The following is a 19252-nucleotide window of genomic DNA, read 5'->3' on the forward strand; positions in this document are numbered from 1 at the left end:
AAAGAAATATTTAACACATCAGCAGAATTGTGCCCTAGAAAGAGTTGAATCCTAAAAGAGAGTTGCACATAAGAATCAACTGCAAAAAAAACAAAATTAATGTCCTCATCCATTACAAGAATTTCCTAATCACAGTAGTGGGAAAAATAGAGGGAAAATCATGTAATGACCATCCTCTTCTCAAATCAATCTGTTGATGATGAAAAATTGATGGTCAACGTTACCCAAAACAAAAATAGTTAAAGATTAGAACAAGAATATAACTATCATGTACAGGAGCTAGAATGCACATAGTATATTATTAAGAATTTGGATGAGTTGAGTTATAAATTGAATGATTGCCTTACTGCCAGAATGTATGAAAATGTGATCAAATATTCGCTTAAAGTTGGACACATATTCTCTTGCAATCAATTTCCTTTCATTCTCATCGAACCAGAACCTGTTGGTAAGATACATAATTTTCTCATAGTAGGGAAGAACTAGAGGACCCAATTGGTGCATATTGGCCTTGAGAGCCTCTACAATAATTTTCATGATGTGTTTGCTAATATTTACTCCTATTGTTCCCATTGGATCATTTTATTGAAAAGTTTCATGATACGTTGTGTCACTCACCCCTACTCTCTGCGTTCTGACAACATGAAGCAATTTGTATTTTTCCTGATGATGATCAGTTCTTTTATTTGACAAAAGCACAACCCCACATCCCATTCTAAACAAAATGTTGGAAACTAGCATCGACTCATAGTTTTTGAAATACCATTTTTTTGTAATATTCTTTGTGCTCAACATGATTGCATAAGATCCCCTATTTGGAACCCTAAGGAAAGAAGAGGCACGATGTAGAGAAATTAGGTTAGCATTGCAACCCATTCCCCCAAGATTATAGGTCTTGATATCATTGTGAAGCCAAAATTTATTAACTATGAGTGATGTCGGCGAGGGAATAGGTTTAAAAAAATGCAATTAATAACTAGGACACCAATTTCCTGAACATTAACCCTTGTTTTCTCCTGCGTATCCAACACATAGCCAAACATGGTGATCTATACTTCACGATGAGAAGCCTCAATGCTTTAACCTAGTGGGAAAGTAGTGTAGAGAATGAAGAAAACAACATATTCGGTCATGGTGGCTCTTTCATGAATCTTTTTATGAAACTCCACACTCTTTCCTGTGAATTTCTTTGAAATCATTGCATGTTCTATAAAATTTTGAAATGACACTTCCATTCATGAGGGGGCCTGTAACAGGACACCTCCACCATATAGACTTGTTTCGTGCACAGAAATAATAAATCAGTATATTCACCATGGCACAAATTAGGGGCAAAATCGATACCATTCACCCGCAACAACTAACATCCCCTGTATCGTAAATACAAGTGCAACAGTTGCAAGAAATCATGGCCACTATACACTGGTCAACAAGTATGAGTATCCCATCTTTATGTTATTAAGGTCCCTAATCTTCACAAAATCAAAGGGAATCTTATGAAAAAAGTCTGCATGGTTATCCAAATTTGTATCCATATCCAACCTTCTCTTTTTCACTACTACTCTTAGTGATTTCTTCGCACTTGTGCATAGAAATTGAACATTGTTCATCAATAGTGCGAGTGAATTCTTCGCAACTATCAGTGATCTCTGTGCAACATTTATAGTCACTCAAAGAATATTGAAACCTGAGTGACTCTAATGAGTTAGTTAGTTAGTTAAGCAGTTGGGTAGCAATTGAAAAGAGTGTATCTAATGGAGGAAAACATTTGAATCGTCTAACATCAGATCATACGAGCATACAAAATACATGTAAGACAAGAAGGGACTTCATACCAAAGTAACGCCTTACGACATAATTAATATTCTCCATATTATACTAATATCAATTTAAATATTTCATAGTATTCTCTATATGTATCATGCTAACGACTTCTATATTCAAATTTTGTAGTAACATAATTCTTAATTTCAATGATAGTGACTAAGTTGCCCTACAACACTTTGTAATAACATTGTGTTCATTATATTAATACCTAATAATTAATATTAATCTTTAATATTAACATCTAATAATTAATAATATTATCATATTATTTGGGTTGAAGGATCAATGTTAATGTTAATATTGATAATATTATTAATATTAATATTAATATGAATATTAACAAATATTAATAATTAATTTTGATATTGAATATAATATTAATATTTTTTTGTAAGTGGGTGTAACTCAGGTGGCAGGGATGAGTTGCTTTTATCCTTCCCACCAGTTCCAGTCCCACTGAGATTGACATGCTCCCTCCTTGGGAGTAATTTTTACATGAAAGATAACTAGTTCACCTAGACACATGTGTGTTACAATCCCACTAAGATTGACATGCTCCCTCCTTGGGAGTAATTTCTACACGAAAGATAACTAGTTCACCTAGACACAGGTGTATTTTGATCCTTGGGAGTGATCCAAAATGGATTTTGGATAGACTTCTAAGTATAAGTGTTCCTCACAGAGGAAAATGAAAGTCCAAGGAAGTTCCTAGAGATAGCCCCATTGCAGAGATCTTTTCCTTCTAAATCTATTGCAACTTGAATGGGCTAAAATGGACTTAGGATGCAGAAGTTATCACAAAAAGAAGTTTCCCTTCGTTCTTTGAAAAAAGAGGCAAAATCGCCTAAAATGGGCAAAAAACCCTTATAAAGGGAAATCACATCGAAGGAGGTCCAAAAGGCGGACTTAAGCGGAAAGGGGATAAACCCCTGATTGCCGATCCTCGACATATCGGGTCAGAGGCAGGCTTGTGCATATAACATAAGGTAAGGACCCGGGCCGATGCAACATTGCGATTGCCGAAATTGGCATATCGGCATTGGCGATGGCATGAGACAAGGGACAGACCCCCGGGCCAAGGCGACTTGTGATTGTGATATATCGCATCATAACGTCACATCGCAGCGATGTAAAAGGGGTGATATACATGCGACTAGCGATAAGAGAAAGCTGGACCTGATGGGTTTTATAAACCCGACCTGATAAAATTTGAGTTTTGGGAAAAGGGACTTTTCTGTGTATTGGCGCATTTCGGCATGAAAACCGAAATACAAAGGAAAGACGCTTGAAGCGATAAAGTGGACCCGAAAGGGAATTATAAATGCGGTGCCATGTTATTTGAGTTTTGATAAAGTAGGATTTCGGGCAGGCCTCAGGTGGTAAGCGGTATTGGGCTAGCTCCGCCTGATGCCATACAATGAATGACGCGTGGCTTGGTGGAGGAGAAGAGAAATTGCCTTTTCGGGTAGGTAACTTCTGTACCCTTAAGCGGCCTGAAACCGCATGTTGACTGTTGGATCAGAGATCACCTAGATCGATGGTGGAGCTTGTGAAAGCGACCCAAGGCGGACCCGATGCGATATTAGGGTGATTTCAATATAATTTGAAGTCCGATAAAAAGGATTTTGTTGGGTTTTTGAATGTTTTCCCGTGTGTTTGGGATCTCGTCCAATACATTAATGCGATGCAATATAATGCCCAATGGTGGACCCGATAGGGATTTTAGGGGCAATTGAATGGGATTTCAAGTCCGAAAATCACGCCCGATAGTGTATTTTACAGACATGCTCTGTGTAATGGGATTTTCTCATTTTTTGGGTTTTTGACTATGAGAAGGCCCCGAAACCTTTGTAACCACTCCTGATCATCATACCACGCTACAAGCAAGAATTTTTACAGGCAGTGATGCATTTTGAAGCCATGGAGCCGCAGAGCTAGATGGCTAGTCTAACTGACAGGGAGCAGAGAAGCTGCAGAGCGCAGAGGGATAATGAATTGTAGAGAAATAGCTAAGGTAGCCAAAAATCCAGAAAAGTACCTCAAAGGAGGCAAAGAGCTCAATTGAGAGCAGGGCAGAAGCAACATAGCGAAAATAACTAATGCGCAGAACAGCTAAGGGAGTCTTTGGAGTCACTTGGAGGTCAAGTGAAAAGCCAGAGAACTGAAAGTTGCAGAAAGCCAAAAGCCAGAGCCAAAGAAGCCAGAGCCAAAGCTAGAGCCAAGAGCCAGAGTGAGAGCCAGAGCTAGAGCGAGAGTGAGAGCCATGAGCCAGAGCCAAAGCCAGAGCTAGAGCCGAGAGCCAAAGCCAGAGTCGAGGGTCAGAAAGTTGAGAGATTCAGAGCCAGGGATAAGATGGTGTCTAAACGCATTGTGTTCTGTGTAAACCAATGGAGTTGAGCGAGGAGCTTGTAAAAGGACTGTTGCCATAATCCTAGAGAGCCTAGTTGAGTTGACTAGAGCTCATGGAGATGTATCCCAAGATTTTTGGATGAACTCCTAATTAAATTGATGTCTTATGTGTGTTGTTTTATTGTTGCATTGTATCTGCTGCTTTAGTCGCTGTTATATCAGTTCAAGCAAATAAACTTAAAACACATAAATAGTCAACAATAAACATAAGCATACACCTTATTGTAAAGCACATTATTAATTCCCCATTGGTTAATCATAAAGACTTGGGAATATTTAAGCTTTGGAAGTGGGAGAGGTTCTTGTAAGTTAGACAAGAAGCCTAAGTGCCTCATTTTCAGATCAGGGAGTAATCTCTACATGAAAGATAAAGGTGGTTTCAATCCTTGGGAGTAATCTCTACATGAAATATAACTATTTCACCAAGACACAGGTGGGTTTTCCATAGAAGCAACTAGTATGGATCTCCCATATAGTGAACCACACTAAAAATAATATTAGTATTTTGTAACAAATTCATAAAAAAATAAAATATTGTATAATAAGAAGGATCACATAATAGGAAGTAGTAACTAATTATGATGAAAAAGTGATTTATTAATAACATCTGGTGAAGTTAGAAATTATTTTTGGAAAAAATCGCATAAAAAATTATCACCTATATTGGTCAATGCTAAATTATTACTGGTTAATAAACAAATGGAATCCTATAGTATTTCTTTGCCAGGGACTAAGGAATTAAGATGTGATGCAGATATATTAATTGCTTTCCCAGGCTCTTCAATAAATATTGGTGGGTAGTAACTGCTATTAAATCTATATATTTAGAGTGTAACTCTCCTACATAAGTACTGAGGAAAACATAATTAATGGAGGGGGGAAGTAATTATGTTTATTTACATCTTATTCCTATCCTTTTTTTTATGCAAATGGGAAGTAACTTTTGGTAAATATGTTATTTACAGTATGAACTATTTTTAAATATATATATATATATATATATATATATATATATAGATATATGTATGTATATTATATATATATATATATATATATATATATATATATATATATATATATATTATAATATATATATAATATTATATATATATATATATATATATATATTTATGGTTTTCTTACAAAACATAAGAATAAAAAATCATACACAAATATCTAAAAATCAACATGAATATTGCAACCATATCCATAAATTATGACATAAATATGTGAAGAAGTTATCCACATGGAATTATTTTGTGCACAAGCTACAATAAGATCTTCAAGTTATGGTCCAATTAAATGTTTAAGAAATTAGTTTTTCTAATAATATTGAAAAATAGTCCTAGCTTGATAGCTCAATTGGTGATCAAAGTAATGTGAACCTTGAGAAAACTCAAAGATCCAAGTTTCAAATTATCCTACTTGTGACCCGGTTTATGGAGAAGAGGATAGGCCATAGACCCCAGAGGTTTACTAGTAGCTACGTGTCAGGTAGGCTATTGAGTTCCTTCGTGATACAAAATAATAATAATAAATTGAAAAAATAATATTTATTATTATTAAAAATTAACATAAAAGTAAATGTAATATAATTATTAATAATATTAATAAAAATTATCATGAAGATAATATAATAATTAATCAAAAAATTATAACTGAATTTTAAAAATTGGATATAAACATCAAAACTGGAATAATGCTAAGAAAATGAAATAATTATTAAGATAAAAAATATTTATAATAATATTATTAGATTTTTCTATGGGGGGAAGGTTGAGTCAAGGAAGGGGGAGAATGGGGTCTATAACTGCGGGTGAGATATGGCCCTCAGATCATCAAACACAAAGGTTTTGGAAGCAGTGGACAATGTGTGGCCTGAAGGAGTAGAGAAATAAAGTGTGGCTTGCACAACCATAAGGATCATAAAATTATGAAGGCTGCACCCATTGAAGGAATCAACCTTTTTCCATCATGGTTAAGGTTTTTCATTCTAGCTTTTAAGCCAACCATATACTCAACTGAAAAGGTAACAGGGAGAATTGGTCTTCATGTTGATATGCCAATCAACTACTTTGGTTGCATATGGAGGGAATAGATCTCGTAGATTACAAAATGGATGAGGAAGGAGAAGCCAAGAAATAGGTAACCACCCTAGAGTTTAATTTAAAGGTGGAGAATGATAGAATGGATATGTGGCCAAATGTGAACCTAAATCCATTTTTGCTCCAACATCGTACTTTGTCAGGGTTTCAGATGGAGGGTTGGATGTAGTGAGGACTATCATGGAAAAACCAAAGGAAGAAGTGTCATGGGTGCCCAGTTTGGGCTTTGAGGAGTATAAGAAAACCACAAAAATGATGTCTTAGCGACCCTCAGTCGAATTTTCGCCATCTTTTTCTGAATCTATCCATTTTATCTATATGACAAAAATTGAATTTCCAGCATTTCAGAAGCTCATTGAACCCATTTTGGAACCCATCATGAAACAAGGCTACAATGAGGGTTTTTTCTTCACTAGAGTACCATTATTTAAACAAGTCCCAAAGGAACACTCCCCTTAGTTGTTTTCTAGTAGCTTCATGAGATATTTTCTAGCATCATAACAAGAAAAATCTCAAACCCTTGAAGATGATGGAGGTAAAGAATGACAAGTAAACTGTCGATTGGATTCAAAATTCACTTAGATATCAATGACTAAGTGGGAGAAGGGTATAAAGATGAAGAAGAAAAAGTGCATCAAAAAGGAAAATAAGGCCAATGTATCACTAGTATTAGGCTTGGATATTTCGATGGAGAATTCCATAGAAATGGATGAAAATATATTGGTTGGGCATGCCAGAGGAAAATATTTTAGTTATAGTTGTATAAATATGTGGGTGCAAAAGGAAATATCACTTATTGTTAAAAACTCATATAAGTGGCTATCTTGGCAAATGGGTGGATTCACTTGATGTTCTTGGATATGGCTGATGCAAAAAAAGTTCGAGCAGAAGGTATCGAAAATGGACTCTAATATTGTACTATTAAAATTATGGTCTCCTTTGTTCGATGCTAAGAGGGAGAGATTGTATGAGTTACAAATATGGGCGTGATTACCAAATATTCTAACAAATTACTGGGATGATCAAGTTTTTCAGGATCTCAGGAACTCTCTGGGGAAGTAGCTTAAGTACAACCTTCCTACATAATAATAGAAGAAAGGTGTTTATCATGTATAATTATCATAGTCAAACTTTCCAAGGGACTTCTTGAAGAGATGAACATTGGGCAAGGAGAGAAAATAATTCAAACTTTGGATTACGATGGGGTACCCTTTAGGTGTCAGTGGTGTCATCAATATGGGCATATGGTAAAAGAATGTAAGATCCTTTTCACAATAGGTTTCACTCAACCCATATCAAGAGAAATAATCCTAACCCTAGGGGAAAGGATCCAACACTAATAGCGGAGGATAAAACAAATCATCCACCACAAGGCATTCCCAATTTGAGTGGAATTGAATATTCAAGGGAACAACAAAGGTTTGTAATGATATTATGGAATTTGGGTGGACCAGTCGAAGGTACTCCTTCAATTCCTCCTCCTTGCACTCTTTCCTCGGTTCCTATTATTCCTATTGTTACAAATATTGCATACGTTGTCAATATAGACATTATATCTAATAATTTTTCAATACCTGTACAAAATGGGTCCTCTCCCTCACTTGGTCCCATCTCTATCTCTAATAGTATTTTCCTTGTCAGTCTGTGCCAAATCGATTCTCATCCCTTATGACTTCAACCCCCATATCATCCTCTAAAAACTATGAAGAGCATGGCATAGTATATAACCTTCGATCATGCTCAATCCTACCTCATCCTAATAGTTTTTTAAGGGTATGGGAAAGTTGTGCATCACTTCAAGGGAAATTAGAGGCAGGGGTAGAAAAGAAATTTTGACAAAAGAAAAAGAGATGGATAGGGTTGGGTTAGTAGTTGGTAAACAAAAGAATGTTCAAGGGGCACTTAGAGCAGTGAAAGTCCTAGGAGTGGATACAAAATGAAACTTCTTTCTCTTAGTTGTATATGGTTAGCATGTCCCTCCAAAAGACATGCTTTGAAGAGGCTAGTTTGGAAAATTTTCCCTGGACCTAATCTTCCTTCAAGAAATGTTAGGAGATGGAGACTCTATATTCATTTTCCTGGAAGCTCTTCTAGGTGGGTGCTCCTTAATAGGGTTAAATTCAAGAGGACAGTTGGGACAATTGGAAGTGGGATGGAATTGGAGGTTTATTCAAGTGAATAATTCTTGGAGTGTGAAGCATGGATTTGGGTTGAAGGTTTTTTCTATGGAACTTGGCTCTTCTTTCCCTGTCCTTAACATATATGCCCCCCACACTTTAAACTGAAAGGAGTACTACAATAAACTATTTGAAAAATATCTCATTAATTCCAACGACCTTATTTTAGGGGGTAACCTGAACTTCTCTCTCGGTGAAGTTTAATATTGAGGCCCAATGTGGAGAACAAATTTTCTTGTTGAATACTCTCTGAATAAAATTGATAGAATCATGCCTGTGGATGTGTACACTGTTAAAATTGTCCCCACCTAGAGAAATCGATGCACTAGAGAAGATAGTGTAGTGAAGATAATTGACAAATTTTTATTTCTGAAGGAGTGTTGGAAAAAATTAATCTCATTAAATAATGGGTAGGGCCGAGAGGTGACTCTAATCACTCTCCAATATTTTTGGAGATGATGGGATCTTTTAAGAAGCCAACCAACCTATTCAAAATGAACTGCAATTGTTTAAAATAAGAAGAATTCATAAACCTTGTTAGATATCATTGGATCAATTTCATCCCCGCAGGGAGATATTTCACTATTAAGCAGTTTGAAGCCAACCTAAAACTCATAAAAAAAAATCAAAGGAGTGGTCCAAAAAAAAGAAATTAGAATCTGTTGATGGGAATAATTGACCATATGTCAATAAGAGAAAACAACTACATTCGAGGTTCTTTAAATCTAACCCAAGTCATTTCCTATGGTTGTCTCTAATGGGTTGAATGGCTCTATTAGCTAAACAAATTCTCCCCAAAAGGAAAGAAAGAGTTAAAATTTTACAAAAGAATTATATATAAATATACAAATTAAAAAAAATCACCAGAAGTAACACTTGACTAGTGAGAAGTGATATTTAATGTAAGCTAGAAAATAATTTGAGAATAAATTTAAACTCGAAATTATAAAGCTACAAAACAAAATTGATTTCCAATTCCATGAAGAAATAAGAGGCAACATGATAGATCAAAACAAACTTATCGTTTCTCTAAATAATATGAAACAAGTCTCAAATTATTTTAATAAATTCACACTAAAAAACATAAAACAAATGAATGGATGTTACTAATCACCTATCTTAGCCAAGAGATAAAAAGAACTAACTAAGTTCACTTTTAAATTAACAATGTAGTCGTTCATTAACCAAGAACTAGAGACATGTAATTCATGAAATGAAGAATTACAACATAACATCCAGAAAGAAAAACAATCACAATTTCAATTTTTTTGCATTAGAGATGTATATGTGGCAGCTTTAACTTATGAAAATCATTCCATAAACTACAATGTGCACATCAAAAATATTTAAATTGCTTCGTGTAAGAAACAATTGGTGGAACTAATCTAATCTATATTCAAGCAAAGAGATTTAACAAAGGTAGGAAAGATGAATTAAATTTCAACCGTTAACCCATGATACACAATTTAGATATATAAGACTAATATAACCTCTAATAAACTCTTGAAACACAATCAAAGAATCATCAGAAGAATAATTTATGACAATGAAATATTTAGTAGGGTAAGAAACTATAATTTTGTATTAAAAATATTCAACACAAAACTCACAAAAATATGATCAAACATTTTATTGTCTTCATTCATGAAACTTTCATCCTTTCCATTCCCTCCTTTTCTAGCCTTTCAAACTCTATTGATAATTAAAGTTATGATAATACCATTAATGCTTAATAACTAATGTCTAAAATAAATTCTAAGTTTCCAAAAATTAGGAAATTATTGCTTATACAATAAATTCAATCTCATGGATCGTATATAAGTTTCTTAAAATTAAACTAGTTCTAATAGTTGAATGTAACAAAAGAGTTTGTCACATAAAGACATACTAATTGCATGGATTGGCATATTGGAAACCATATCTCAGGAATATATCTAAGTGGACACCTGTAAATATAGAACAAATTAAATTAATAACTTATATCTTTTAAAATACTCGTTACAAAATATTTGATTATATAGCTACTAATAAAACAAATAAAATAAATATGCATACTATCAAAGCTTAAACGAAACTAAATTTAACATCAATTATTTCACACTGGAAATATTTTGTAAATCAAAATTAATAATGACATTGATTCCTAAGGATTTAATGATCACCTATTTTTCAGGCAACTCAAGCTTTTTGTTCAATTATGTGACTTGCTTCACGTGTTTTTCAACCAGGGATTAGTTTTTCATTTTCATCTATCAGTTTTCAAGTTGTAAATCAATGATTTTATGCTTGAGGACTCGTGCAAGATCATTATATTTCTCCATCCAAAACCAACTCATCAAGCACCTATGTGAATTATGTTCATATTGACAATCATCCTTAGACCTAGTCATAGTATAATCAAATTGGTTGAGTTCAGTGTCACACCTGAAATCATCATCAAATGTGAACTTATGCTGACCCTTTTTAGATTTTTTCCTTCTAGCTCAATTTAATTTTTGTGCCAATTTATTACTTCTAAGTTCTAAATCGATTTTGTTTACTCAGTTTTTCCTCGCGATCTATTGTTTCAACTGTAGGCTTATGTGGATAGTTTTGTTTGAACTGATTGACTGATAATTCTACCTCGGGATTACATTTTCCAGGTGATACAAGGCATAATTTTCTCCCCAAAGATCAATTTTATACCTTTCACTACAAGAAAAAGGTCATTAGTGAGGGTCATGCCTGTGACGAACCTTTCAGGTCTGTCACCAGTGTCGCATATGGTGACGGTCTTTAAAAAAGCTTTGTTGTAAATGTACATAGTGATGGTCCTTTAAGGTTTGTCACTGAATCCATTTTCAATGACACTTTTGGTGAGGGTCATTAAAGGCTAATTCTCTCTTTGGTGACACTTTTGGTGAGGGTCGTTAAAGGCCCATCACTGATTCTCTCTTGGGTGACACTTCTAGTGGCGATCTTTTATTGACCCTCACCAATGTTTTTTTTGGTTACTTTTGGTGATGGTCAAAAAATGTTCGTTATCATTTATCATTCAAATGAGTTTTTGATGACTCTATGTACCTGATACTATATTTTTTTGTCAAAAGATAACAATTTAAGACTATTGTTGTGGAGTCCTTTTCATTATGTGTCCAAGGCCGCAGTGGTTAGAGTCGGTAAATTTGTTAAGAATTAATTAGTGTGTATCATTTCCCTCAAGCAATAAGAGTATAGTTCTCGTATGAGTCAACACATGATTCATCTCTATTAGCCTTATTATCTAGCAAAATCCCTTTAGATAAGGTTCCACTCATGTGTGTAGGAACTATATTATTTAATACATAATCAAGCTCTGTCAATTCTATTAATGAGAGAGACCTAGCACCCCTCAACACTCATGGCACAGCTTAACATACTTTGGCACACATTAACATTCCTTGGCACCTTGCATGTCTTGGAACATCTTTGTACATGGGACACCTTTGTACCTAGAACATCTCGCTATGAGTAGGACACCCAAGTACATGTTGGCATGCCCCAGCGTATCATAACACTCCCCTAACATGTGTTGGCATGCCTTGTAGTCCCTAGCATTCCATAAAACACCTTGGCATAATATTACATTGACATACATTAGCACTTGGCATGTATTGGAACCTATTATCAGTGTGCCTAGCATGCCCCTTTTGAAAAAGATAAAGTCTCGACTCATTAACCCTCTTATGTGTTCATTTCCTAACATACCTTGGTAGTCATGCCCTCACAACTAGCATTACATTTTTCCATGACTTGGGAACCTTACATTCCCTAGAACACCTTTCCACTCCCTAGTTTCCATGCCCTCATAGAAAGCCTTACTTTTTTTGCGACTTGGGAATCCAACCAATTCATTAGAAACACAATATTGTGCCCAACCCAAAGTCTCCCTTTCTTTGAAATTGCTTTCTCCACGCCTTATCACAACCATAGGGTTTCCTCCTGCAAGTCCTATTCCAAACTTCTCCTAAAACACTTCATCCTTCGAACACTTGGAATTCACTAACACTCCTTGTACACACTCTTATTCGTTCATTTCTAAGCATTTTGACTTAGTTCTCCCTTGTGTTACCTGACACTCCCTGACACTCCTCATCATCCATTGACACTATCTACCATGTGGTAGCATTCCTTTTCATTCCTTGGCATGGCATGACACTCCTTAGTTCTCATGCCCTCACAACTACCCTTACTTCTTTTGAGACTTGGGAACCCAACCAAGTCTTTCCTTGACTACAACAACTTATCCAAGTTATAGTTACTACAGCTAGACTATGCCTTGTTCACCTAAGAACTGCATATAACACATCTTAGGCTACTCATGTCCAATCTCAACTCATCCCACTTAACAAGTTACCAAGTCAAGGCTCACATCAAACCATGGCCATAAAACAACTAAGCAACACAGTTTACATCTTGATATGACATAAAACCTGTCACATCTAACAATCCCTTAGCACTATGTGCTGCGTGTTGGCATCCATTTCATTTATTGGCTTGCTTTTCACTCCCTAGCACACCCTAGCACTCCCCAACATTCCTTGATACTCCAGCATGCCTCGGAACTACCTATCATATAGCCTTGTCACTCCCTCCTTAGAACACTTGGAACTCGCTGGCACTCCCTTTCACACACTCTTATATATTCATTTCCATGCATTTTGAACTAGTTCTCCCTTGTGTTTCTTTGGCACTCCCTAACACTTGCTGGCATGCATTGGCACACCCTATCACCTGGCACATCTTGGCATGTTTCCCTGGCACTCTAACATTCCTTGGCACTACCTAACATATCTTGTCACTCCCTCCTTACCACACCTATAACTCACTAACACTCCTTGTCACACACTCTTATTCATTCATTTCCATGTATTTGAAACTAGTGATCCCTTTCATTTCCTTGGAACTCCATAACACTCCCTGACAAGCTTTGGCACACCCTAGCACCTGTCACACCTAGGCATGTTTCCCTTGCCTCTAGCATGCGTTAGCACTGCCTACCATGCCTTGTTACCCCCTCATCACACCTGTAACTCACTGAAACTTCCTATCACAAACTCTTATTTGTTCATTTGAATGCATTAATTTGACCTAGTGCTCCCTTGTGTTTCCCTGGCACTCCCTAACACTTCCTAGCAAGTGTTGACACACCCTAACATCTAGCAGATCTTGGCCACATGTCGCCCTATAAATCTAGCATGAGTTAGCGCAACCTAGCATACCATGTCACTCTCTCCTTAACACACTTGGAACTTGCTGACACTCACTGTCACACACTCTTATTCATTCATTTCCATGCATTTTTACGTAGTACTACTCCCTTATGTTTCCTTGGCACCCCCTAACACTTCTTAGCATGCATTGGCACACCTTGGCGCTTGGCACATGATCTTGGTATAGTTCCCTACCACTCTAGCATTCTTGGCACTGCATAGAATACCTTGTCACTCCCTCCTTAGCACAACTGGAACTCGTTGACACTTCATTTCCATGCATTTGAAACTAGTGTTCCCTTATGTTTCCTTGGAACTTGGCCCTAACACTCCCTAGTATGCATTTGCGCCACACCTTTGCACCTGGCACATCTTGGCATGTCTTAGTAGTTGGCTTGTCTTAGCATGCTTAACATGCCTTGGAACTATCTAACATGTGTTAGTACTTCTTGGCATTCCCTGGTGCACCTTGGCGCTCCCTAATTGTCATGCCCTCATAGATAGCTTTACTATTTTTGCGACTTGGGAACCCAACCAATTCATTGGAAAAACACTGTTGTGCCCAACCCAAAGTCTCCCTTTTTTTGAATCTTCTTTGACCAACCCCATATAATTGTAACCATAGGCTTGCCTCCTAAAATTCCTGTTCTAACCTTCTCCTAACACACTCTTTCATTAAGACACCTAGAATTCATTGACACTCTTTGGCACACACTCTTATTTGTTCATTTCCATGTATTTTGACCTAATTCTCCCTTGTGATGCCCTAACACTCCCTAACATTCCTCAACATGCATTGACAATGTCTGACATGAGTTAGCATGCCTTTTCATTCCTTGGCATGCCCTGACACTAATTAGCTATAATGCCTTCACAACTACCCTTACTTTTTTTGGGACTTGGGAACCCAACCAAGTCTTACCTCGACTACGTCAACTTGACCAAGTTACAATTACTACAACTAGACTATGCCTTGTTCAACTAAGAACTGACTATAACTCATCTTAGGCTACTCATGTATAATTTCAACTTACCCAACTTAACGAGTTACAAGTTACCATGTCAAGGCTCATGTCTAACCATGGCCATAAAACAACTGAACAACATAGTTTACATCTTGACATGCCATAGCACCTGACACATCTAACAATCCCTTGGAACTATGTGGCATGTGTTAGCACCCACTACATTCCTTGACATGCTTTGGCACTCCCTATCCCTAGCACTCCCTGACATGCCCTGCAAATCTAGCATGCCTTGGAAGTGCCTAGCATATAACCTTGTCACTCCCTCCTTGACACACCTTAAACACACTGACACTCCCAATCACACTATTATTCATTCATTTCCATGCATTTTGATCTAGTTCTCCCTTGTGTTTCCATGGAACTCCCTAACACTCCCTGGCACCTGGTCCATCTTGGCATGTCGCCCTGGAACTCTAGCATTCCTTCGCACTACCAAGCATACCTTGTTACTCCCTCCTTAACACACCTAGAATGCACTGACACTTCCTATCACATTACATTATTCATTCATTTCCATGCATTTGAAACTAGCCCCCCCTTGTGTTTCCATGGCACTCCCTAACACTTCCTGGCATGCATTGACACACCCTAGCACTTGGCACATATTTCCATATCGTTTCCCTGGCCTCTAGCATGCCTTAGCACTGCAAAGAATATCTTGTCACTCCCTCAACACACCTGGAATTTACTAACACTTCCTCTCCAAAAATCTTATTCATTAATTTACATGCATTATTTTGACCTAGTGGTCCATTATGTTTCCATGGAACTTTGTAACACTTCCTAGCACATGTTGGCACACCCTGGCACTTGGCACATCTTGGTCAGATGTTGCACTAGCACTATAGCATGCCTTAGAACTACCTATCATAACATGTCACTCCCTCCGTAACACACATGGAAGTCATTGCACTCCCTGTTACACACTCTTATTCATTCATTTCCATGTGTTTTGACCTAGTGCTCCCTTGTGTTTCCCTATCACTCACTAATACTCCTTAGCATACATTGGCACAACTTTGAACTTGGTACATCTTGGAATGCTTCCCTAGCATTGTAGCATGCCTTGGTACTACCTATAATACCTTGTCACTCCCTCCTTAGCACACTTGGAACTCGCTAACACTCCATATCACACACTCTTATTCATTCATTTCCATGCAATTTAAACTAGTGCTCCCTTATGTTTCTTGGCACTCCCTTGTAACACCCTCCTCCTACATCTACCCAAGCAACGGACCAGTGAGGTTAAACATGCGATGAGAGGCCACTATTATATGGTTCAACCTCTTAAGTGATGTTAAGGAAGTGGGACCGACAGAAACACACCATGAAGACATTAACCATTAGCTACAAGACCCTCATGAACCAATCCAATACTTTAGACAACTTGCCTTGGGGTCCCACTGAACTAATTTTGGACAAATTACGGCTCAGTCGCTCCCATGATATAGGCATGAGGGTGACTAGAAACCCAAAGTCTCTCTCACAGGCTTGCCTGCCAGCAACCAGAGACCAAAATTGTCAGTGCTATGCTAGAAACTCCGGGATTTGAGCCACTTTTTCAGGCCCAGAACCTAGGTCATTTCCCAGAATTGAACCATCTCTGCAAATTAGTAAAATAACATGGAAATGAAAGTGCTAAAGAAAATACTTTTTCAAGATTTTGACTGGAATATGTAAATACCTTTATTATATTTTATAGGAGGATCATGACATTATAGGTGAGTAAAGAGGCATAACCCGTTTTGATTTGTTTTCATATTATTTGATCTCCTTTTCACATATTCTAATAGCCTTTCTCATCATAAATATCACATAATCATGGACTCTTGTGGTCCTAGGAGGTTAATCATTCTTCACTCTACTACCTTAACTTGAACGTTGAACACAATTGGCAATATCCTTCAAATGCTTGAACATTAAACAAAATTGGCAATATACTCCATCCAAGGGCCACTCTGATTTTCTTGATAAAAATTAAAAATACTTTTAATTTGAAAACATAATCTAAAATGATTTTTAATTGATTGAATATTTTTATTTTTTAATATAAAAAAATGGATTAACTATTGAAAATCCAAATATATCTAAAAAAGTGAAAATTGACTTCCTTATAAATTACCACTAATATTTTTTGGTTTTCTAAGTTGTGTGTCTTGAGATGACTACACACTTAACCTTTGGCTTGAGTAATCACAACCTAGGGGAATTTAAGCCATTAAAATCACTAGGGGATCATACTCGGCCTGGGTGACACTATCCCTTAACATGACTTGTCTTTTTCTTATGGAATTTTGAATTGGTGGCCTTAACACCACATAGTGCCTTAACAATACACCCTGTCATAATCTATTCTATGCCCCATGGGCATAAATTACCACTAGTTATTTTAGATAATTTACTTATATTTGCATGACATATAAATTTTAATTAAAAATAATTGGTTCAATGCCATAATCTTTGCTCCTTACTTTAATCCATGGTGTATGAAAAGTCTTAATTGAAATTAAAAGAAATGGTTTTGAAGTTCCTCTTTTACCACTTTCCCTCGACCCACCCTCCAACCATTTTATGTGGAGAAAAAAATAAGACCCAAGCAACTTTTAGGGCTTACATGATGAACCCAAAAAAAACCAAACCCAACCCAAAACAAAGAAAATAAAATTAGAGTGGTTGGGCAAAAAATTAACATGATTTAGGTGGACACTTAACAGAGATTTAAGCATTCATGAGAGGTCTATGAAAACCCTCTTATTTGATGTTGAGCCTGGATAATGCACCTCATGAGCACAGGCAATGAGAAGAGAGGCTAGGAAGAGGTGTTTTTCAACATTTGCAAGGAGAAGCACCTGGATGCTCTAGCCCTTAAGCTTTTTCATGTACAACAGTCACGCGTATAGCTGGAAATCTGGGCCATGGTTGTGATTCTCCTAAGGAAGCATATCACACATGATGTGATGTACGTATGGACACGATTGGGACTACCCACATAGACTGCCGTCAAGGCCCATCTCCTCATTTTTGTTCAGAGGGAGGAGGCCAAGACAATCGTGAAGAACCTCTGCGACACCATTGCCAAGCATGTGGTCTCCATCATGGAAGAGGGCCAATGGCTAGAGTTCTTTCCCTTCATGTTATAGTACATGATCTCCAATTCATCACGTCTCAAGGAGAGCGTGTTTCTCATGTTTTCACAAATCTCGTAGTTTATAGGTGACCACCTCTACCCTCATCTCTCCACCCTGGACACTTTCTTACACCAGTATCTTTCCCCACCTTCCTTGTTGAGCATTTGAATCGTCACCCTCACGACCATGACCAAATTCATCCAGGTGATTGAGACCTCATAATACCATGATTGATTCCAAGACCTAATCCCTGCCATGATGCAGATGCTCACCAAGGCACTCAATAGGAACGAGGAGGCCACAACCTAGGAGGCTCTCTAGATGTTTCTCGAGTTGGTAAGCACCGAGCCATGGTTCCTCCACTGGTATATTGTTAATGTGGTTGAAATAATTCTAAAAATCACTTAGGCAAAGACTCTAGAAGAGGGAAATCAACATGTCTCCCTAGAGTTCATTATTATCCTCATAGAGGCCCGAGAGTGCACCCCATAAATGATGTGCAACTTTCCTTAGCTCATTTGTAGGCCTTTTTCTATTCTTATGAAAATGCTTCTCAATATCAAGGATATCCTACCTAGCATGCTACCAATACTGAAGATGAGGATGTCAGTAAATCAAGTAATTACAATGTTGGTCAAGGGTTATTGAATCGTTTTGGCTATTTCTCTAGGAGGAGATACCATTGTCCCCATTTACTTCGAGTTGCTTCCTATGTATTTGGATAATATTGATTGGAGAAAACATTATGAAGCTCTCATTACTCTCAGCTAGATCACAAAAGGTTGTGCCAAGGTATGCCCATAATCAATCTTCTTTTTTCATCTTTTCTTTTGTAGAAAGTTGACTCTAGAAATACACATCAAGATTAGCGGTTATGTCACAAAACACAAGACTCTTGTAGCTCAGGTTCCAGACCCTTATTGTGCCAAAATATGACCTGCATTTTAACCTAGCCTCATCTATTTTGATATTCCAATCCTTGTTTTTATCCCTTTCGACATGCCAATTCTGACATCATCCCTTTTCTAGATTCCATTTGTGTGGGGCAGACAACAAACTTTAGCCAGAATGGGAAAACATTATGGCTTAATGATCCATCCATCACATTGGTTACCCAAAGTCCCAATAAAATTTCATTTACATTTGGTCTTGAATGAATAAATGAATGGATGGATGATTGTCTTAAGGTCCCTCATGGAAAGATGATTTTCTCAAGGCCCTGCACCAACCCCACCTCCACCACCCACTTCGGCCATATTGGTTTATTGGATTTGATGAGAATATATTATAATTTCCTTAAAGCATTGAATCAATAAATGAATGGATGGATGACTATCTTAAGGT

At 37.0% G+C, this 19252-nt stretch overlaps 2 pseudogenes; one reads left to right on the forward strand and one right to left on the reverse strand.

Moving 5' to 3' along the window:
* Positions 1–279: 279 nt before the first annotated feature.
* LOC149152083 (3-ketoacyl-CoA synthase 17-like) lies at positions 280–1610 on the reverse strand (annotated as a pseudogene).
* Positions 1611–17554: 15944 nt separating this feature from the next.
* Positions 17555–18712, forward strand: LOC149152084 (uncharacterized; annotated as a pseudogene).
* Positions 18713–19252: the final 540 nt, after the last annotated feature.

Source organism: Pinus tabuliformis, chromosome 9 (genome assembly GCF_031772625.1).
Source record: "Pinus tabuliformis cultivar Carrire ecotype Pingquan chromosome 9, CPIR1, whole genome shotgun sequence".
NCBI lineage: Eukaryota > Viridiplantae > Streptophyta > Pinopsida > Pinales > Pinaceae > Pinus > Pinus tabuliformis.